Source organism: Agelaius phoeniceus, chromosome Z (assembly GCF_051311805.1).
Source record: "Agelaius phoeniceus isolate bAgePho1 chromosome Z, bAgePho1.hap1, whole genome shotgun sequence".
Lineage (NCBI taxonomy): Eukaryota > Metazoa > Chordata > Aves > Passeriformes > Icteridae > Agelaius > Agelaius phoeniceus.
In genome coordinates this window covers 60062762-60077704 of record NC_135303.1, presented here as the reverse complement: position 1 = coordinate 60077704, position 14943 = coordinate 60062762, and the positions used below count along the sequence as shown (strand labels likewise).

The following is a 14943-nucleotide window of genomic DNA, read 5'->3' as shown; positions in this document are numbered from 1 at the left end:
GTCTGCCTATCCTGTCCGAGGCCAAGGAGGATTATTTGTGGTTCCAGACAAAAGCTGTGGCTTGACCTAATGCCTCCTTTTGGCATGTTCTGTGACTTCATCAAAGCCACAAGGTGTTATCACTAAGAGAGGCTATACTTCCCTGACCTGTAGGGCAGCAAGGAGGGTTAACACACTAAGCTAGCCTGAGGTAAGTGAAACACAGATGCAGGAACTGACCACAAGCCAGACAGACTGGATCCCTTACCACAAAATACCATCTGGGAAGGGCCTGTCAGTTTGTCTTTTATTTTGCATTCTGCAATAATAGATAGAAAATAATCCATATGGGCTCTCTAAATATTTCCCATGTTTATCCATAGAATTTCTCACTTTTAAGAGCAAAGTATACATATCCTTTCGCGTTTTCTATTTTTTTTCCCCTGAAACTAAACGGCTACTCTGCCACAATGGGCATACAAATTATCCCATACCAGCCTGCTAATGTGAGCACTAAGTGGCCTCTAGTGCTCATGCTCACTCTAGAGCTTGGCCAAATGCCCAGATGCTCATATAGCGATGGCATGGACTGATGTAAGAAACAGTGTAGTAACAATTGCCAGGTTTCTTATCCTGCAATTCAACCACTAAGAGCAAAATTTCAGGCCTGCTCTTGACCAAGATGTCCTCCCAAGATGAATATGCAGGAAGGCCTTATGAGAGGAAGACACTGCCAGCTAAGCAACAAATGGAAGGATACCAGTGTAAACAGTGATGAGAATTGTGCAAACTCCTCCAGCACCTCAAGTTTCTGCTCCTGTGTTAGGAAAAGGGACAACATGTTCTCAAAGCATTCAATTTACTTAAGAGCTATTCCATGGTAGCACAGCATCCCCATTCTCTCTCTTCCCTTGTAAACCAAACCCCCCACCTGCAGCTCAAGCATATTGTTTACCATTAGGTACAACTTCTCCTGTCTCATCTTCTCTGAAACACCACAAAACCCCCCAGTGTGGATAAAGAATACCTATAAACTAGCCAAAACTCACTTGGGACAACAACACAAGCAGAAGAGGGGCAGGACCCTCAGCCAAATGGTCTGATGTGTCTGTGCAGGTCCCAGAGCAGCCTCTGTGTTTGGAGGCATGACTGCATGCACATTTCAGTGACTGGTCTCCCTTTGAAATGGGAGGTGCAGGTCCAGTTCTAGTCAGTCCTGCAAGGGATACTGCATCATGAAGAGTAAAGGCTGGGTATCAGCACCATGTAAAATTTATATGAACTGGGCTACTACACATTTGCAGCTCTGCTCTCTGCAGCATTTAGAACTAGCTTTTCTGCATGTGCAATGACCCTACAAAACAGCATCATCTGCAGGGGATTTCATGGAATGTTATGCAGGTATAAAGGAATTCTAAAATTAACTTCAATGGAAAGATTATTGGTATTAACTTTATGAAAAACATGCAAATAACTCACAGGGAACACATTTCCCATTGAGATTTTCAATTTAAGTAATCAAGGGAGACATTTTTGCCTACAATCAGATCGAATCTATGGTCTGTGTAGCACTAATTTAGAGATCACTTGCTGTAGCCTGAGTCATGCAAAACCTAGGACATATTCCATAAATTATCTAATGCTACTGTGAATGAAGCAGTTGTGCCACTTCCAGCATCCACAGAGAGAACACCCATTTAACACTACACTAGAGGATGCAAATTTAAAACAAGCAGCTGCTCTCACTGTTACTCCAGCCAACAGAGTAAGGCTATTCTGCAACTTGTGGGCAGCAACCATGTTGTGATTCAGGTTCTCTCTGCCTCCTCTCCACCATCAAGCCTTTTAACATGTCCCTATGACAATAAATTATTTTTCTGTTTCTTTAAATGTTAAAGTTCAACACTTGGTAGTGGTGCTAGACAGCACGGTGAAAAGGCAAACTCCTTTAAGAGCTGGGAACTGATTTCAGAAAGAGATACTGGGAATGTAGGCTGCTAGTCCAGTTTTGGAACTATCTGAACAGAGATGCCAGTTTTGCTCTTGTTTTTAAGCAAGTGTTCATGATCCTGTCATTCGAGACACTGTAGAAGTTTCTAAAAATACCATGTTGTAAAACAGCCTTTCCCCCTTCCCTTCCAGGCAATCTCTTTAGACTGCCATTTGTCATCAGCCTGCAAAATCACACAAATCAGTCAGCCCAGTCCTACTTAAATGATTCATAAATCCAATTACATTTGCTTCTTTATATAGTAAGCTGGACACTAACAGATTCAACCTCCAGGATTAGAGGATGTGTAGGTAGCTGACCTCTGACTCTCAGGACCTACCCAGGAGCTCCACACATATGGTTCAAACATGCAGCTCTACACTGGGGTTGTCACATACCTGGCACAGTAATCCTGATCTCTGTCCTGGGGGGACTGGAGAAGGGACACCTTGCATACTATCTCAACACTTTCTACTGTGTGTAGAAGTGAGTCCAAAGGAGGGTCAGCAAGATGGTGGGGGCTGAAGCACTGGCTCTGCAAGAGGAGGCTGTGGCAGCTGGGTTTGTTTAGCTTGGAGGAAGGATGGCTTCAGGACACTCAGCAGCAGCCCACCGGTGCTGACAGGAAGAGATTGAAGAGACGAGGCCAGGTTCTTAGCAGTAGTGCAAGGTGGATAAGAGACAATGGGCCAAAGTTCAAACAAAACAGGTTCAGATGTACATAAAGGGAAACAATTTTCCCCATGAGGACAGACAGACCATGGACCCTGCAGACAAGTTTTACGGTCTCTGTCCTTGGATGTTTTCAAACCCAACAGGGTAAAGCCCCAGGCAACTTGTTCTGATCTCACAGATGACCCTGTTTTGGGCACAAGGTTGCACAAGAAACCTCCTGAAGTCCCTTTCCACCTGAATTATCCTATAATTCTGGAGTTACTGCATGATTCAAGTGCCAGCTTAAAGCAGAATGAGGCAATTATTCTCCTGCCCCTTGTCTCCACTTCCAAAGTACAGCTTGTGATTATGCAACATAAAGATTTTGGCATGCAGCTGCAGGGTCTGGTCTGTTGTCTGTCTCTGATTTACTGCAAGGATGAACAGCTATACACACTTTCCAAGTCTCAAAGCAGCAATACTGAGGCTGTTATTTTAGAAAGCATAGATGTCTTGGGAAAAAACAGAGCCCAACATACACAGCATCCCACACTTTGTGCATATTTTTTATGGGATAATCACAGTGTCAAATACTTTGTCACTTAGGAGGTCACCTATTATGATGTTTTCAAGAGAAGAATTTTAAAAATTTTTTAAACCTAGACACAGAGATTTACTGAGACATCTCAAACTGCTAAAAATTTTAAAATGTAGATAATTATTTAGAGCAAGAGGCAGTACTGTTCTAAGCCAATCATAAACTCAATTTCTAAGTTCACAAAAAAATTTAAACACACTGTTACATGCTGAACAACTAGGAACAGCACTGGACATTAACAATATGAAATACAGTTATCTATATAAAATGTCATGTATATTTTCCTCACTGTTCTGGACAGTCATCAGTTCTAACAGATCTTACACATTACAAGTTTGGTCTGCTTTAAATCAGAAGACTGTTTGCTTTGTTTGTTGCTACTTTCTTTTTGCAAAGAATATGGTAATTAGAAAAGAGAGATGTATAGCATATTCACAGGATAAATAAAACAGCATGAGAATATGCAGAGGTGTTTGGTAACAGTTAATAAAAATTATAGTTGTGAGAAATAGAAATACAGTCTATTTGTTCTAACCACATTTTCATCTGAGCAATGTTTCAAATTACATTGCAGTTCCTTGAAAATTACACTAGTAAGGCAAGCAAATAAAACAGTTTGACCTACTGCAAGAGAGCAAAACAGTGACTCTGCTTGAACACAGACCCCCCCGCACACACACACCCCATCCCCTCCTCGACATGCTGTGCAAATTGAAACGAGTTTACTTGGCATAAGCACTTCAACCTCTACTACTTTAAGAAGCTACAAAAACTAAAACCACTATTCTAAAGAATGAAATAACAATGTAGTTTAAACAAATCCAAACCACACAAGTGTGTACTGTTTTTCTCCCCAGACACCATACAAAAGTGTGTATCAACACTTGAAAGGAAGTATCTTCCCTAACCCAAATTTTTTCATTAACTGCAGGCACATTCTGTTTGAACATTCATTTTGCTTACATCTCATTTCCTTCCTCTCTTCCCTATGTTTCTTGACTACTGGCAAGGATGTGAAACAATCCTCTGCTTTTAGCTATTTATCTGCCTTTCCCCACTAGAAGTCAAGCCCTACAACATCAAAGCTTTACCATACTAATCAACTGTTATGACTTAAATTAATTAAGACAACACAATGAAGAAAACAAAAATCCAATTCTCATGGAGACCATTATGCTTATTAAAAACAAGCGAAAGAATATGCAGATTACACAAGATATAACATACAGAAAGATGTGTTACTTTTTTCCCTGATATAGGGGTTAATTTAGAAAACAAAGCTCCAGACAGCAGTTCTTCAGCCAAGTTAGTTCCTTAGAGCACGAAAAGTATGCTTCAAAGCTCTGCCTCTCCCCATACTATTTATACTGGCAAACCTCCTGCTGATGAGCTTATTAAGAAACAAAGCAGTTCTGCAACCCTATTCAGAAACAGCAAGGTCCCAGCTAGGGTACTAATGCCCGCTTTTGGGTGATGTTTTTCGCAAATGACTGAAGTGAGCTTGCAATTAGTCCAAAAGAGAACAGCAAGAACAATAAGAGAGAGCAGATGGACACAACCACCCAGTCATTCCCTTGCCAGTTCCAAACTCCTAGAAGCCCACAGACAAAGCAGCTGGATGCACCTTCTGAGCCATCTCGATCTTGCTGATAAATGGTTCTGGAGTTTCTTTTGCTAAGGGTTGAGCTCACAACTATCCACATTCCCTGATGTAAAGTTGGCATACCCTACCACTGAAGGTTTTTATTCTGAGGAAAATGTCAGAGGCTGCTCAAGACCTCAGCTGAGACATTCTGCCTAGTTACATTTCACTGATATTCTTATATCAAATTTTCCCTCACTCCCAGAAAATTAAAGAGCTTTGGTTAAATATGTCACAAATTAGAAAGTCAGGACAGCAGATATGCACATTTTGAAGTAAATTACTAAAGCAGCAATAGTTGCTTCATCTCAAAAATGGAAGTCAATTATAGTTTTGCAAAACATCAGCATAAAAACCTTTCCCTCTCTTAAAGTCATCATCTGTTAATCACTTACAAAAACAAGCCAAGCATGTTCGATTGACACATAAAACTAAGGATACATTTTATAGTCCTTCTGGAAGCACTTGAGAAAAGGTTTCAAAAGCAAGGTTAATATGCCAAAAGGATTATATTTACCTTAATGATGTACTGTAAGAAAATATGCAGCAAAACAACTCTCCCTGTGTGGCTATTCTGTTTCCTAGGACTGACTGAGTCACTAAGCAACTCCCATGAATATTACCCTTTGTGCTTAAAGTAATTCATTTATCCCCAAGTCCGTGCTAAATATTTATATTTGCTGAAGACATCATCATAGATTACATCCATTCTTTACCAATGTTTAGCTAACAGATGAACCAGTACAGGCCTGTGCATTATTATTTGCATAACTTTAGCAGAATATTGACTTCATTGCAGAAACCTCTCCTCTTCTGGAGGCCTGTTGTACATCATCAAGTTCTCAGTAAATGCGCATGTAACCATTTAAAGTTTCTTTGATAATTCAAAAGAACTAGTTTAATTTCATATTACTCTGCTAAGTAAAATTTCTTGAAACCTTATAAAAACATAGTTAAAAGAATATATACCTTAGCTAGCACATGACAAGAATACATAATTTTAAACTAATGGCTAGGTCTAACTGATGCAACTTGACTACAGGCTAGTACCTTGGGAGGAGCGATGATTTTTGAGTGCCGTTGTCTACCTGCTGTGCTATGCTTTGGGCTTGATGTACAGCTGTGCTCCCAGTCCCACTCACAAGGAGATGGCAGTGTAGTAGTTTGCTCCCTGAAAAACAAAGTTTCATTTAAGTCACTTATAACCACAAAGGAGTGCTTGTGAAGCCTGGAACACTGAAATCATAGAGATAAAGAGGATATAAAATATATTTCCCTGATAAGTTTGACATGCTTTAGCTTCTGTGGAAATCACGTGGAAATAGTGGTTTAAAATAAGGAGATACTCAGCAATATTTACAGACAAGCCTGCATGTAAAGCAATCCATGCATTTTTGCCAATGGAATAGGGTATTGACAGGAAACATACTTACAGTTACTTTGTTGCACTGGTCCTCTCCACAAACCATCTGGCTTTTTGTTTCAATTTAGTTTTGGTCTGATTGTTTAGCTTGCACAAGACTGTATACAGGACAGCTAGTAACAACAGCATTGTATCTTGAGCATAACCTCAGCGAGAACAATCGGATACATGTGCTCCAATGACATCCAATGGTAACTTAAGAACTTCAGTTGTCAAATGACAGAAAGAAAACAATTTCCAGTGTAATCATCTACCCTCCTTCCCCTGCTCTATAAGCTACCCCTCTTGGGCACAAGTAGCATGTTGGCTTCCATTCAGCATCCCTGTCGTGGGACTCCCCCTCTCCCTGACCCCTTGTCTAGTCCTGGATTACCCTTGGTAGGAAAAGAGAAAATTAATAGTTTCACTAAGAAAAAGAGGGGACTTTTCACAGAAATAGAAACACAAGCTAGTGGTTAGGGTTTGGTGGTGGCTTTTGTTTTGTTTTTAAAAGAAAACCAACATGCAACTCACTAATTTCAATTCTTCTCTCAAAAACATTTTTCCGAAGTGTTCCATCTTCAAAGGATATAGCCAGACTTCCCTAGGAAAGTATATTAGCTATTCTTTCTACAGGTTTGAGATTGTTTGCCTGTTTCCGTGCCACTCCTCCCCCACCCCCTGCAATGTATAGATGTTTTTTCATTATGGTTTATACTCCCTCCATTAGCCATTTCTAGATCACTTGAGATATGTAAGAAAAAGATACTGAAAGAATTCTGTAGAACTTCCCCACCATCTAAAAGTCTGCCCAAGTTTTGATGTGATTTGTGTCTCACATTTTTGTGACCACAAATATAATAAGGTCACAGGTTTGAAAAAACAAAATTCAATATCTAAAATTTTTAAAAAATATATTTTGTTTCAGATTAACTTTTTACTACATGCAACAATGCATGCACCTACCAGACATCACACCTCAAAACTAGAAGGTTATTTTATCCTTTCTCCCCAAGGTCTTCCAGCATAAAAGCATTTTCTAAAAGTAAACTACAGTTTTAAATTAAGGCATGATTTCCAAAGCTGCAGAAGAAAAAGATGCTTAATATGAGTTTATATGAATGACCACCAAAGAGCAGCACAAGCTATACTGTACATTCAAAACAAACTTCAGCCTTATTGTTCTAGGCTATGCACAAAATACTATTCTGGAGGCTGCAGAAAAGTCACACAAGCAAGCTAAACCTAACTGCCACTGCTGCCATCATTTTCCCTTTGTCAAACCTCATAAAAATCAATCTATCTGTCACAGAAATCATCACTATTCCAAGCAAAGATGGAAGCAGAAAAACTTAACTTTGTAATGTCTTTGATATGAAAATATGAATTAACACCTTAGCAAAATAATGTATCTGCCTTTTCTGCTTTCTTTTGCACGGTAGTCTGGGTTTTTAAGCAGAATTCTTAACTTTCAAACAATGGCTCTAGCCATCACAGTCAAGATGACCTAGCATCACACTCAAGTGCTATTTTTTATCTTAAGAGATGTTTAAGAAAAATAAAGTGCTTAATTATGCATCTGAATTTGTGCAGTGAGGAGTTGACAAATAAGAACCTCTATACCCTTTATTCAGTATTAGGTTCTGGAAAGTGTCCCATTATGTTACAAATTTTTCCTATACACACACACTCACACTTCTATCACATTTTATTTTTACAAAGAATGTAACAAAGTACCTCTAGAAGTTGAGTGATAAGCTGATCTTAGCAAAGTGCATTATTAATGTGTTTATTCTAGTCCTATAGAATAAGCAGTATGCAGCTACAAAAAGAACAGTGCTTTTTTGTCAACTCAGTTTACTTTAACTCAATTGCTGGTTACCAACCTTTCATTCCCTGAAAGTTTTAATAAAAACATAAAAGGGATCCCTACTACAGTCCAATGACAACAGCCTTTCTGCTTTTCTGAAACTGTTGGAATGGCAAATCCAAACATAATCCAGATACATCTTAACCAGCTTGAAATTCCAAGTGTGTACAAAAATCACTTTAACTAAACCTCTCCCTGAAAGCATGGGGATATCCAAATAAGAATGCTGGAAATAAAAACAAATTTTAACAGTGTATTTTGTACTTAGATACTGACTAATACTCAGTAATAGACGAAAGACAAACAGTCACAGTTACAAAAGAAATAGACATTACAGTTAGTAAGTTTCATTTTTAGAGGGCTTGATTCACGCTGTGACTCTGGCCAGTCTTCTTGAAAACGAAGAAGAATTCTACAAGAATATATATACAAGAACTTTCCAACATAGCTTCTCAAAATAGCAGGAAAAATCATGTATTTTATCAACATATAAAAAGCAGCTGAACAAATCAGAGATTTGCATGTATATAATTTATATGGAACAACCAAAGGAAGCATACTCCACTGTCCTGAGTCCAAACAGACTGCACTGAGAATCCCTTTTAATAGGCAAGTTTTTAACAAAAAGCCCTACAAGTTTTTAACAAAAAGCCCTCTCATTAACATGACACTGGAAATTTGGAATCAACGTGAAGAACACTTGTGTTAACAAAAGGACACAAAACCATTTCCATTAGTATATTTTCTAGACTAGTTTTTGTGGTTCTGGTGATAGATCTGGAAAAAAAATCAGATGGTACTTATGATTTATTTGCTATTACTGCTGCTACCATCATTAAAGAAAGCACAATTGTGGAAAAGTTACAGGATAAATCTGAATTCAGCTATACTCAAACAGCCACAATTATAATCCAAGTTTTTCTTTGAAGTCTTGCTTACACAGAACTATTCCAAACCAACAGAAACATACTAATTGGTCTTGGACAAAAGCCTCTCATATTTTGCATTCCTCTGCAATGTCTGAAACAAGGTGACAACATTCTATTGTATTACAAAAATACAAGAGACCAGAAGGACCCTGAAGACACCCATCCATCCATGCTACTCATACAGAGGCAGATGGAAGAGAATGACAACTCTGTTTTCCACACAACATACGCTTTTGGTGGAAAAAACTATTTACACAAGGATTTTTCTGAAGCCTAATACTCAAGTTGTATGGTACAAGAAAGTGCTCTGTATTGTTTTTAACATAAATCAAAAAAACCTTCTTGTAGGGAAACAGTATTCCTAAGTATGATGAACTCCTGCTTCTAAACAGAGAAGTAAAGTTGCCTGCACAGACAAAAGTGATTTTTCTTTTCTCATTTTAGGAACTGCTTCTCTGACAGATAAAAATTAAAATATGCATATTTTTAAATGAGGAGAGGGGAAACACATCATATCAAATATACATCACGTTAGTGGCAAGCAAAAAATACAAAACAGCATTTCATTTCTGTTTTGATGAATATACATGTGTTTATTCTTCCTGTTCTTCAGCAAACTCCTCATTTAGAAATAACACCTTCTGCTAGTTATCCTCTAGCCAAGGACAGGTAGGTAGTACACAGAAATATCTAATGAAACCACTAAGTTCAACCACAACTACTGAAGATACAGAGCTTGGAAGGTACAAAAAAGGTTACCTGTTTTACTAATAACTCTCCTCTTTCTGATAACAAGTTTTAAAAACGCGTGATTCAAGGTGAGCACAATTTTTCCCATAGCTACTCACTGATTGCTTTTTAACACTTACCCTGGATGTTGCCACAGATTTGCATGTCTACCCTCAGGAAGCAGCTCCCTCTTGTTAAGGGGAGTAATACCTATTGCTGCTTCTAAAATAGTTATGTATTTCTTGTACCGCATCCTGCCTTTCTCAAGAGTTCCACCACGTTAAGTTATCATCCAAATGCAGATGCTGCAACTGAAGTCATGCCTCTTCATTGATTTGAAATGCTGCTTTTAAAAACATGCTGCAAGTTTGAAGCATAAAAACAATGCTTTTTTTCCCCTCTCCCAGACTAGGATAGTTAGTAGAAGAGAGAGAGAAACCGAAGAAAAATTCCTACCAGATTCCCCAGAAACGTCATTGTTACATAATTCGATCTTTGAATAAGACACTAATGAAAATGATTGAAGAGACAATCACGGTTCTAAGCCTGGCCGGATAATGCACACTCTCCAATTGACTAATCCTTTGCTAAATCTCTGCTGTCTATAATCTTTCAACTGCTAATGGAGCACTAGGTAACTTCTCTGTCAAATCCATCCAGGGAATAAAAGAGAGCTGCACAGAAAACTTGAGACCATTTTAGACAGTGACAGCCAAAAATAGCTTTTGCCTTAACTTTTCTCACCAGAAAGCACCAGAGCACCAGAAAGCTCTCTGTGTTAGAAGTGTCACAGGGGATTTAGCTGATCTCAGAAAAGTCATGCAGAAATATTTCCTTACGTGGCTTGTACAGAATTAAGAAAGCTGGAGACTCCCATTATGATACCTACTAGCCATTCAAATGTGCTTCATGATGCCAGAAGCCACACGTCAGAATTGCTCTAGCCATGTGCATGTGCATGCAAAAGACCTCAGGTATGATCTACAATGGTGGAGACAGATGCACATGTTGAAAGAAGTAACAGTGACATTTTGGAAACACTGCAGTACTGTCAAATTGCAATATTCAAAGAGATGTACTTGATTGCAAAACTAATCAAGGAAATGTTGATGTGATGCTTCTTCTAGATGGTAAGAAATGAATGCTTATATATACATCTAGATACACATAGCTACATATATTATATAAATACTATGCACTTAGGCAGTAATAGAGATAAAAACATAGAAAGAGATGTGACAGGAAGACTGAAGCCTGGAACCATGACTCTCTCTGTAAACTGTGCATGTTACTTATTCCCGAATATCATTAAGTATGTGTGTATTTCTTTTGGGGTGGTATCATATTGCATGTTACTTATTTAGAAACCAAGATGATTTCTTGTGCTGTGAAATGTTTAGCTCTTAACAACAAGATCTGTATAACTATTTCCAGATTCTACATTACTTACAATCCTGCATAAGCCATATTTAGTGTTTAATATCCAATCACATTTGTAGGTTATGTTAGCACATGCATGCACTGAACTATCTCAAGTAATTACTAAATAGCAATCCATGTGACTGATCTTAGAAGAGCAAATTAAAACCAAGCATCTTTTAGATGCAGAGAATAGCACTAAAATTGTCAGAGGAACATGCTGATAAGGAGTACGTAGTCTGAAATGTAGTGATGTGTTAAAAAAAATAATTAATATACTAAAACCACATGAATTAAATTAAGCAAAAAATTAATTTTCCGTGTGCAAAAAAAAAAAAATCACTTAACTGCAACTTTAAACATCTGTATATAAAGCATTAAGAAGCTTAGGAAAGCAGAGTAGTACTAGGAGCCTGCAAGCACAGCTAACGTCATTAAGCCTGCATGCATCGTGACTTCTGGTAGCTTTGGTAGATGTATCGTAAAGGCTGTACTGAGAAAGAGAAGACAAGGCAAGAAGTTAGCAGTTTTTGACAATTCCAGTACTTAAGGATCTTCTGACTGTAGAAGTCCATGACAGTTCTATTTTACACAAAAGCAGAATTATTTTTATAAAATCTAGTCTTCCCTCAAAGTTGGTTTCATTAACAACTTCAGCATTACCACACTTTCACCTATTAAGTTTTGGTATTTCTTTCTGTACACCTTCTTCCTTAACACTTCTTTAAACTTTCCCCTTATAGATCAAAGAAATAGCTCTTTAAAAAAGTTTCCCACAGTAGTTTTCAAAGCCAGTCCAAAGCAGAGTCTAAAAAGCATCAAGTGTAGCTCCGGTCCATCTTTTGTCCCTTTGAGCAAAGCATATTAATTCTGACCAGAAAAGGAGCCCCATGACTAGTGTTGCTCACAGGGAAGCCAAGCCCACACAATGAGCACAAGCTACTCCCAAGTACTGCTTTCAGTTAAATGGCATGTGAAACCTCCAGGTACCTAGACAGAGAGAGACTGACTCACAGTTAATCAACTTCTTTCAACTTTATTTAGAAACAGAAATTCAAAGCTGCTAGTACGTGCACTGTTAGTGAAGAATGACTTTCGTAGAGCAAACAAAAAGTCTAAAAAAGACTGTCCTCCATTGTTTCTTGCTGGAGAATTATCATCCACTCCACTTTTTCTGTCTTCGTAATTTTTCAGGAAGAACAGAAACCAAAAGTTTTCTTGGAAAGAAACAGTGCAATTTTCCTAACAGAGCACACAAGTGATGCCTCAGAAAGTACAATGCATTTCTGAGAAGGGGAAAGAATGACAGAGCTTTTTTGTCCATTAAAGAAACATTTACAAGATCAAAGCCAAAGCTTTATTTTGCTTTAATCCTCAACAGATGAAAACAGTCATACACTCTTAATTAGATGTAGAGCATACTTCTTGTAAATTGATGGCAGAGGCAGGATCACATCCTCAGTCACTTCAGACCCAACTAAAAAAGAGACAGTCATTGCCTAATGCAGCCACAAATTACTTTCTATTTTGTGAAAAAAACAAAATCCTGTTCTTTCTCATCTTTCCACAAAAGTCTGTGTAACAGCTACAGATCAAAGAATTCCCTTATTAAGAGAGCAAAGAAACAAGCATCTCTTCTTACATACTTTTGCTCAAGTGATAAGAATAACTGTGAAAGTCGATTGTTAACTTCCAGAACACAGGCGTTTTGTTTGCACCACAACCAACACATCTGTAAAGTTTGATCTGTTAGAAAAATCATAAGATAGAGGAGCATCCAGGATCAGACTGGGAGTGTGGGAGGTGAGAATGAAGAGAGAGGAGGAGGACTGGAAACTTCTTTCTCACAGCTTCATGAACTGCAGTTGCTTTTGGCCCCTCCTTAGAAATCATTCCTTCCTTGAACAGTCCATATGCTCCTGGAGATTCTCAGAATCAGCTTATATGAAGTTGTGCTAAGGAGGCTAGAGATACCAGTAGTCAAATCTGCTCGCTATTAAGCAGAGCTAGATGATGAAGCAGATGTTAGAATAGAGAGTGCAAGCCGGACTACAGGCAGCCTTGCTGTTAAAGAGAGACATGCAGGAGAGATTTATGGGTTTTCTCTAAAGCCTTAAAAACCCCAACCGAAAATTAATGAGGCAAGGCAAATAACACACAGCTTGAACCAACACGTGAAATCTTGGTTATGATGAGGCTGCATTGTTAAGCTCACGCTCAGTTTATCAATATGGCAGTTTATCAGCTGATGTCAAAAAAGGAGTTTGGTACAATGGAGTTACAACAACACAATCCTTCAGGGAGAGTTATCATTGAGCGAGTCTTAGGAAAAAGCCACAGTGGCCCAATACTTATGAACTCATGTCTAACTCAGTGAAAACATACGAAAATCTAAGGAAACATCCTTCACATATATATAAACCACACCCCAGATAACTGCACAATTTTAAGAAGTAAAAAGAAACTTCTCAAAAGCAGCTCTGGATTGCCGGTACAAAACAAAAGCAGAGACAAAAGCATGAAAAGGGAGCAGGCATTGGAAAAAACCGAGAACAATAGGGCTTTCTATCTTGCCTTGCACACTTCTTATTGACCGTAGGATTGTATCAGGCAGTATTTTTGTCTGTCGTTTTCACATTATTCATGTGAAAAGAGAGCACTAATGAGTTTCGTTTTCTTCCTAGATTAGCAACTATAGTTATCTGAGGTTTTGGGACTCAGATGCACAACGACAATGCTGACCTAAATTCAGGAAGACTTGGGTAGCTCATGTTTCCTAAAAACAAAGCCTGCAGCCGATGAATACACACCAGGGTAGATGCTGTACCAGATATCAAACCAGAGCTCCCACAGCTCACTCTGTTATTACTAAGCTTGGATCATAAACATCCTAAATACATTCAGAAATGCAAGAGCCATCTCACACTGAATGGAAAGGAGTTGACAAGGTCTACATTCTCATTTGAAATAGAAAACTACAATATCCCTTAACGAGATAAAGGGAAAAAAAAAAAGCTTTCAAAAAGCAATCGGTATAAAAAGAAAAACAAAACAAAAAAATCCCAGTAACAAGACAACTAAAACCCAATCCAAACATTAATAGTTTACGGTATTAAACGACCTGAGTGTACTTTGCTACTGCATCAAGCTGTTTAATTACAATGCTGCAGTTAGCACTTGTTTAAATTATGTAATATTTAAGTAAAAAATAACCTCAGCTCTCTAGCACTGAATGATGGCTCTGTCTGCTAAAAAAAACAAAAACAAATCCAGAACCCCCCCCACAACCAAACCCCAAAAATACATACAGCAAAACAACAAAAAAGGCACCAAACCACCAAAAAATAATAACAAAACAAACCCCAACCTAGATTAAACACCCTCCCCCCCCAAATAATAAACAAATAAAAAATCCTAAACAAAAATACCCACATAATTGCAGCAGGTTCTAAATCATAATTTACTGACTCTGGAAAAAAAAAATTACATTCTGAAGCGGGACCAGGATGACACAAGTACTGGTAAAAGACAATTAAAGAACAGAAGGCTTCAAAGGCTCTGAGAACAAGCAGTAAGCAAAGTTTTCAAGGGAGCCAACACAGGTATCCAACATAGTGCTGATCTTTCTGAGGAAGAGGACAGAGTAAGATAATTGAGAAAAGTGTCCCATGCTTGAACAGCTCTATTTTGACCATTTAAGTTCTCAATGCATTTAGAGCACTTGGTCATGA

The 14943-nt window shown here is 38.2% G+C and overlaps 1 protein-coding gene across 1 annotated transcript in view; it reads right to left on the bottom strand.

Annotated features, from left to right (window-relative positions):
- The window catches only part of TJP2 (tight junction protein 2), a 50698-nt gene extending 44655 nt beyond the window's left edge, over positions 1 to 6043 (bottom strand). Inside the window, exon 1 of the mRNA XM_054651774.2 lies at positions 5914 to 6043. The gene's annotated coding sequence lies outside the window, so the exon portion shown is untranslated. The remainder of the gene's footprint in view (positions 1 to 5913) is intronic.
- Positions 6044 to 14943: the final 8900 nt, after the last annotated feature.